The 7,500-nt window shown below is 37.8% G+C and overlaps 1 protein-coding gene across 1 annotated transcript in view; it reads right to left on the reverse strand.

Moving 5' to 3' along the window:
- The window catches only part of LOC143033037 (uncharacterized), a 90,251-nt gene that overhangs the window by 82,589 nt on the left and 162 nt on the right, over positions 1-7,500 (reverse strand). The gene's annotated exons all lie outside the window — the stretch shown is intronic.

The following is a 7,500-nucleotide window of genomic DNA, read 5'->3' on the forward strand; positions in this document are numbered from 1 at the left end:
TATTATTATTATTATTATTATTATTAATGTGGATAGGAGGTAAGGGAACACGGGTTGAGGGAAATACTTTTATTCTTGACTCTGAAGAAGCCACTCAGGCGAAACTAGTCAGGAATAAAAGTATTTCCCTCAGCCCGTGTTCCCTTACCTCCTATCCACATTCGTCACAATGTATACACATTATTATTATTATTATTATTATTATTATTATTATTATTATTATTATTATTATTATTATTGTTATTATTATTATCATTATTATCATTATTATTATTATTATTATTATTATTATTATTATTATTATTATTATTATTATTATTATTATTATTATTATTATTATTATTATTATTATTATTATTATTATTAATCATTATTATTATTATTATTATTATTATTATTATTATTATTATTATTATTATTATTATTATTATTATTATTATCATTATCATTATTATTATCATTATCATTATCATTATTATTATTATTATTATTATTATTATTATTATTATTATTATTATTATTATTATTATTATTATTATCATTATTACTATTGTTATTGTTGTTGTTGTTGTTGTTGTTGTAAAGTCATAACAGGGTCTAGGAGTTTTCCAACCAGAACCCTAAAGTTTTGATCTTTTAATGTGCTTGGATGTGGTACAGGTGAGAGTAAAAGGAAAGAGATAGGTAGTATGTTTGTGAGAAGAAAGATGGATGTGTTGGTTTTGAGTGAAATTAAGTTGAGAGGGAGGGGCGAATGTGAGTTTGGGAGTGTAGTTGGGAGGTTCTCAGGAGTGAAGAGAGGGCGAGGGAGAGAAGGGGTGGCTATACGAGTAAGTGAAGAGATAGGTAAACGTGTAGTGGAGTGGAAGAAGGTTTCCTCAAGGATAATGTGGATGAAGGTGAAACTGGGAAGGGAGATGTGGGTTTTTGAAAGTGCATATGGGCCTGGTAGTGAGAAGAGTGTAGAAGAAAGGGAGACTTTTTGGATAGATTTAAATGAGTGCATAGAGGGATTAGGAAGAAACGTCAGTGTAGTAGTATTGGGAGACGTTAATGCTTGGGTAGGAAATCAACCAATAAACGGAGTGGTTGGGAAATGTGGAGTTCCAGGAAAGAATTGTAGTGGAGAGTTGATGGTGGAGATGTGTCTAGAAAAAGAGTTGATGATAGAAAATACAGTGTGTAGGAAGAAAGTTAAGAATAAGTACACATGGGAGAGGGTGGTGGATGGAAGAGTGGTAGATAGAGCGTTAATGGACTATGTAGTGGTAGATAGGAGTATAATAGGAAGAGTTAAGGATGTACATGTGCTAAGGGGAGAGAGTGGGGGAATATCAGATAATTTTTTGGTGGAAAGTAAATGAAGGGTGGAGGATAGATGGAGAAAGAGGAAAAGGACAAAAGGTAGGGAGGTGCTTAGAGTGAACTGCTTAAATGAGAAAGAAAAGGAGAAGGAGTATAAGAAGCTGAGAGAGGAGTGGGAGGGAGTGAAGGATAGAGTAGAACTAGGAGTGGAGGAGGAATGGGGATGGTTTAAGGAGGGAGTCACAAGGTGTGCAAAGATGGTGTGTGGAACAAGGGGGACGGAAGGAAATAGAAGGAAGGGTAGTGAGTGGTGGGATGAGGAAGCAAAGAAGGCTGTAGAAGAGAAGAAGCGAGCTTTCACAGATTTGTTACAAAATAGGACGAGGGAATAATATGAGAGGTACAAAAAAAAGAGAAGAGAAGTAAACCAAAAGATAAGGGAGGCAAAGAGGAGAGCAGATGTGAAATGGGGTAAGAGTATAACAGAAAATTCTTGAAAGTAATAAAAAATATTTTGGAAAGAAATTAAGAGAGGAAGAGGAGGTAAATCAAGTAGAGAAGAAAAGATAAAAGGTGCAGATGGAGAGATGATAATGGAAGAGAAGGCAGTAAGAGGAAGATGGGCAGAGTATTTTAGGGAATTGCTAAATGTGAAGGAGGATAGGGAGGGAAAGGTAGTTGCAGTGGGAACTGCTAAGAAAATGAGAGTGATGAGTGAGGAAAATGGAGGAGAAATAAGGAAGGATAAAGAGAAGGCAGTTGTTAAGATGATGAGAGCAGGCAAGGCACCTGGGTAGGATGGATGCCATGCAAAATGTCTGAAAAAAGGAGTTACAGAGATGGTGGACTGGCTGGTGAGGTTATTTAATATTTGTTTAAGAGAGTGTAGAGTGTCGGAGGACTGGAGGAGTGCCTGTATAGTTACACTTTACAAGGGAAAGGGGGACAAGTGTGAGTGTAGTAGTTTCAGAATTAGCTTGTTAAGTGGAGTAGGGAAGGCTTATGGGAGAGCCTTGATTGAGCGGAATGGGACTATTGGGCGCGGCCGTTTGGGCGCTGCCGTTTGGGCACTGCCGTTTGGTCACCATCTGACAGTTGGGCGCGTCTATTTGAGCGCCGGCTGTTTTGGCGCCAGCCAAAGTTTATAGATTCTAATCTTTTTATAAAACCGTAACATAGTTTTATTTAGTTCATTTGGGTGCCAGCTGATTTGGCGCCAGCCAAAGTTTATACATTCTAATGTTTTTATAAAATCTTTTAAAAATATTAAAAAAATAAACGTAACAAAGCTTTATTTAGTTCATTTGGTAATTATGAGCAAGGCTTCTCAAGTACTCGACAGCATCCATGTTTTCAAATCTAAGAACAGTTTCATGTATTCTTCTGTCTGCATCTCTATACTTTTTTAGCTTCTGTGGTGGTTCATGACCGGCCAGTAACTTTTCATAATATGCATCTCTACCTTTCTGTACTTTACGGAGGCCATCAATTAATTTCCATATGGTGGGATGTTGCATGCCAAGTTCGTATTTAAGTCAACGGTGGGCTGTCTTAGCATTATTGTTTGTGTGGTCTCCCCCATTTAACGTTCTCTGATAAAGGTTCCAAATTTCAGAGAGAAATAGAGGAGTTCGTCTTCCAAACTAGTGAACCCCAGTCTAGCTAGATGTTTTTGCATATTTTGAGCTAAATGAAAAAAACATCCTTTTATTTGAACATCAGGGAATATTTTCTTCATAGCACTGTTTGCAGCTTGTTCAAAATCAAAGACGATTGAACTGGGTTTCAAGTTTGGTTCTATTTCTTTCATTAACTCGAACATTTTCAAGTATATGGTGTGTTGCTTGTTGGGCAAAAGAGCATAAGCTGTAGGGCAAACTCCTCCGTATTTTATACCATGATTATATAAATCTGACAAAAGAGACTGGGAGCAATACTGAATGTGCCATCGGAAAACCACATATAAGATGTCACTAAGTACTGTAGCCAGCTTTGTCTTCCGAAGATTAATATCCGGTCGTGACTTGGTCCACTACCACACAGTAAAAATCTTTCTTCCACTCCTGGTTTAGGGACATATATTCTGTAGCATTATGACACAAGCAATTGTTGTAAGTTAGCTGGATTGGTGGAGGCGTTTATTACTGAATTACACTTCGTATTGTTTTCCTCAAAGCAGACATATTAGGAATGGCAGCTAGACTAGACTGGGATATGTCTGTCAAATATTCATTAACAAATACAGTCGGTGATTCAAGGGTTTCCTCTGCTCTCTTTTTTTTTATATTAGTTTTCACAAGTGCAATCTTTAGTTGTGCAGCACAGGGTTCATGCGAATGGCTGTTTAGCTATTTCACCACCTCTCCAGCTTTAGTATGAAGCCGTGCTTTGCACTTCTTTTTTCCACACAACGCCAATATTTCAACTCGCTGTCAGCTTAGCTTGTTTTGTCAAAGACGTATAGGAGTCCATTATGAGTACATTTTTCTTTACCACGTTTCATTAATACCTTTTCAGCCACCATATGGATAAAACGAAAGTTTTTAGTTAGAAAAATATATAAAAAGATGGTAAAAGAACGAAACACTTGCGACAGCGCTAACAGAGCTAACTCAACCAAGGCTAAGGACTGACGGACTCAGCTCAAACGTCATTCGTTGGCAGGAACAAAAGCGCCCTCTGTATGTACGAGTAACCTGAGCAAACAGCTAAACGAGCTAGTTTTCGGGTTTCTAAATATGTATACCATCTTTCAATTAATAACTGATATATTGTAATTTTGTATTGATTTATAATATAACATTTATAAAATGACAGATTTATAGAATAAAATTGATAAATTAAAAAAAATATTTTTGGCGCCAAAAGACCCGTCGCCAAATAAGCTTGTGCCAAAACAGTCGGCGCCCAAACGGCCGTGCCTAAACGACCGCGCCCAAACGGCTGCGCCAAAACGTACCCTACCCTGATTGAGAGGATTATGAGAGGAACAGAGGGAGTAATTGGTGAGGAACAGTGTGGGTTTAGGACAGGTATAGGTTGTGTATATCAGATTTTTGTGGTAAGACAGACATGTGAGAAGGCTATAGGAAAAGGTAAAGATGTTTTTTGGTCTTTTATGGATTTGGAAAAGGCTTATGACAGGGTAGACAAGAAGGCACTGTGGAAGGTATTGCAGATATACGGGAATACGGGATAGGAGGAAAGCTTTTAGGAGCTGTCAAGAGTTTTTACGAGAGTAGTAGAGCTTGTGTCAGGATTAGAAATGGAGAGAGTGAGTGGTTTGAGGTAAAGGGATGTGTTATGTCACCCTGGCTGTTCAATTTACACATGAATGGGGTGGTGCGAGAGGTAAATGCAAGGGTGGTGGGTCAGGGATTGGAGATGTTTAAGAAAACGGAGAAAAGTGGAAGGTGAGCCAGTTGTTGTTTGCGGACAACACTGCGCTTGTAGCAGGACCAGAGGAGGGATTGAGGAAGATAGTGACAGAGTTTGGGAAAGTGTGTGAAAGAAGAAAGTTGAAGATTTGATATGGGTAAAAGTAAGGTGATGAGATGTACAAGGGGTGAAAGTGGCAGCAGACTGGAAGTAAGTATTAAAGGAGAGAGACTGGAGGAAGTGGATAGTTTTAGATACTTGGGTGCAAATGTGGCAGGAAAGGGAGGAGTGGAGGTGGAGGTAGGATGTAGATTGAGAGAAGCGAGTAAATGCCTTGGTGGATTAAAAAGTGTAATGAGAAATAGACATTTGGGAATGGATGCTAAGAGGAGATTGTATGAAGGAGTGATTGTGCCGACAGCACTGTATGGTGCAGAAACATGGAACATAAGAGAGGAAGAGAAAAGGAGTTTGAATGTGTTTGAGATGAGGTGTCTGAGAAGTATGATAGGGGTTACTAGGCTAGATAGAGTGAGAAATGAGGTGAGAAGGAGAACAGGGATGGAAAAGGAGTTGTGAGATAGGGTGGATGAAAGAGTATTGTGATGGTTTGGACACATGGAAAGAATGAGTGAAGAAAGACTAGTAAAGGAGGTATGGAAGGCAGATGTGGAGGGAGTGAACATGAGGGGACGTCCTAGGATGAGATGGATGGATGGGGTAAAGGGGGCTTTGGGGAAGAGGGGAATGTCTGTTGAGGAAGGACGGGAGAGGACAGAAGACAGGGGTGAATCGAGAATGGTTGTATATGGAAGATGTTGTGATGCATGAGGTGGAATGGACGGGGGGATGGGGGGTGAGGTAGTGTGTGTGAGCAAAATTTTGACGCAGCCCGAAGGGATTTCTCCCCGTTCTCTCCTTTATATGGGGGGACGGAGAGGGGGGGTCGCCGATTTAATGAAGCGGCCTTGCTGTGGATGTGCTGTGTCTTGCGACACTGCTTTTGACCCAGGGCAGTGGACAGGGTGCAGGGATGACCCGTCATCTAGGAGGTGCTAAGATGGGAGGGAGGGTGGAGGGGTGTGGAGTGTTTTCAGGGATGGAATGGGTGGGAATGATTTTATGCCTTTCCCTTTTTGGCTACCTCCCTAGTAAGGGGGGAAAAGCCTTGGTACATGTATTATTATTATTATTATTATTATTGTTATCATTATCATCATTATCATCACTACTATTATCATCATCATCATTGCTATTATTATTATCATTATTATCACCATTATTATTATCATCATAAAAACAACTTTCGTCGCTGCGTACCTGATGTGTTTTTCTCTACACTTGTTATCTTTCAGTGGAAAACAACTGATGTACTAAAAAATGTACAAAATTATCTATAGCAGATATTACTTTTCTAAAGGAATGGGGTTTAAGGGGTGACTATAGATTTTTTTCTTTGAGACATTAACAGATTTGATTAATATTAGAAAAAAAAAAAAAATCCGATATCACTGCAAAGAATTTTGGAACGTTATGATCGGTTTCTTTACCATCAATACCAGGTGTTCTTTCTGCTGAATAAAATCGCCTTGCGACACTGACCCAAGTCTCGAAAAGAAGATAAAGAAAAAAAGGTTCATATGCTGACTAATATCGTCCGGTGTTAATTGGAGTAGAATATTTTGCGGCTATAGGGTCAAAGATTGACGTCGAGTTCAAGACAAAACGAAAGTCAGTAAACAAGGTTCCCTGAGCTCTCAATAAATTTACCCGTCTTTAGAATTGAATATTCTAAGTTCGAATGAAATTCCCTAAATTCTAAAGAAAACCTGTCTAAAAAAAATCTGAATGAAAATCATTGGGGAATGAATAGCTTTGTTCCTCTTGGCCTCTGGTTAAAACTGGGAGATAGAACAAAAATCCCTAACAAACAAATTAAAATCATTAGGTTCTCAAAGAAATCTGTCTTCTTAACCCATTCAACTCCGATGACAAGATGTCTTGTCATTTGGTCAAATAAAACAAAAAAATCATAAAACACCAAAATGTTTGATCAAACACCAGAAAAATATGACGTCAGTCCTCGCTTCGCTGCGAGCGAAGCAAGGACTGACGTCATACTTTTCTGGTGTTTGATCAAACATTTTGGTGTTTTATGATTTTTTGTTTTATTTGACCAAATGACAAGACATCTTGTCATCGGAGTTGAATGGGTTAATGCAATGCCTTGGAATCTGAATGAAATCCTCTGTGCTCTGAATGAGGTCTCTTGGGTTCTGAATGAGATCCTCCGAGGTATGAGCAAAATTCCTTGGGTTGTGAATTTAATCCTTCGAGAGCTGCTGAATGAAATCCCTTTGTTTCTGAATAAGATTCTCTGAGTTCGGAAAGAATTTTTTTTGTTTCAGAATGAAAATTTCTTTTGCTCGGAAATAATATTCACCGAATTCCGGAAGAAAATTTTTGTGTTCCTTGGGCTCTGACAAAATAGTCTGTGTTCTGGGTGGAATCCCTTGTGTTCTGAATGAATTAAAGAAACCCTCCCCCCTGGGTTTTTAAAGGAATCCCATCAGCTTATATATATATATACATATATATATATATATATATATACATATACATATACATACATACACACACACACACACACACACACACACATATATAAATATATATATATATATATATATATATATGTATATATATACATATATATATATACTTATATATATATATATATATATATATATACATACATATACGTATATATATATATATATAATAAAATATAAGAGAAAATAACCCTTTTCATGTTTT

The sequence above is a fragment of the Oratosquilla oratoria genome, chromosome 15, assembly GCF_046742065.1.
Source record: "Oratosquilla oratoria isolate Oo_2021 chromosome 15, ASM4674206v1, whole genome shotgun sequence".
Taxonomy (NCBI): domain Eukaryota; kingdom Metazoa; phylum Arthropoda; class Malacostraca; order Stomatopoda; family Squillidae; genus Oratosquilla; species Oratosquilla oratoria.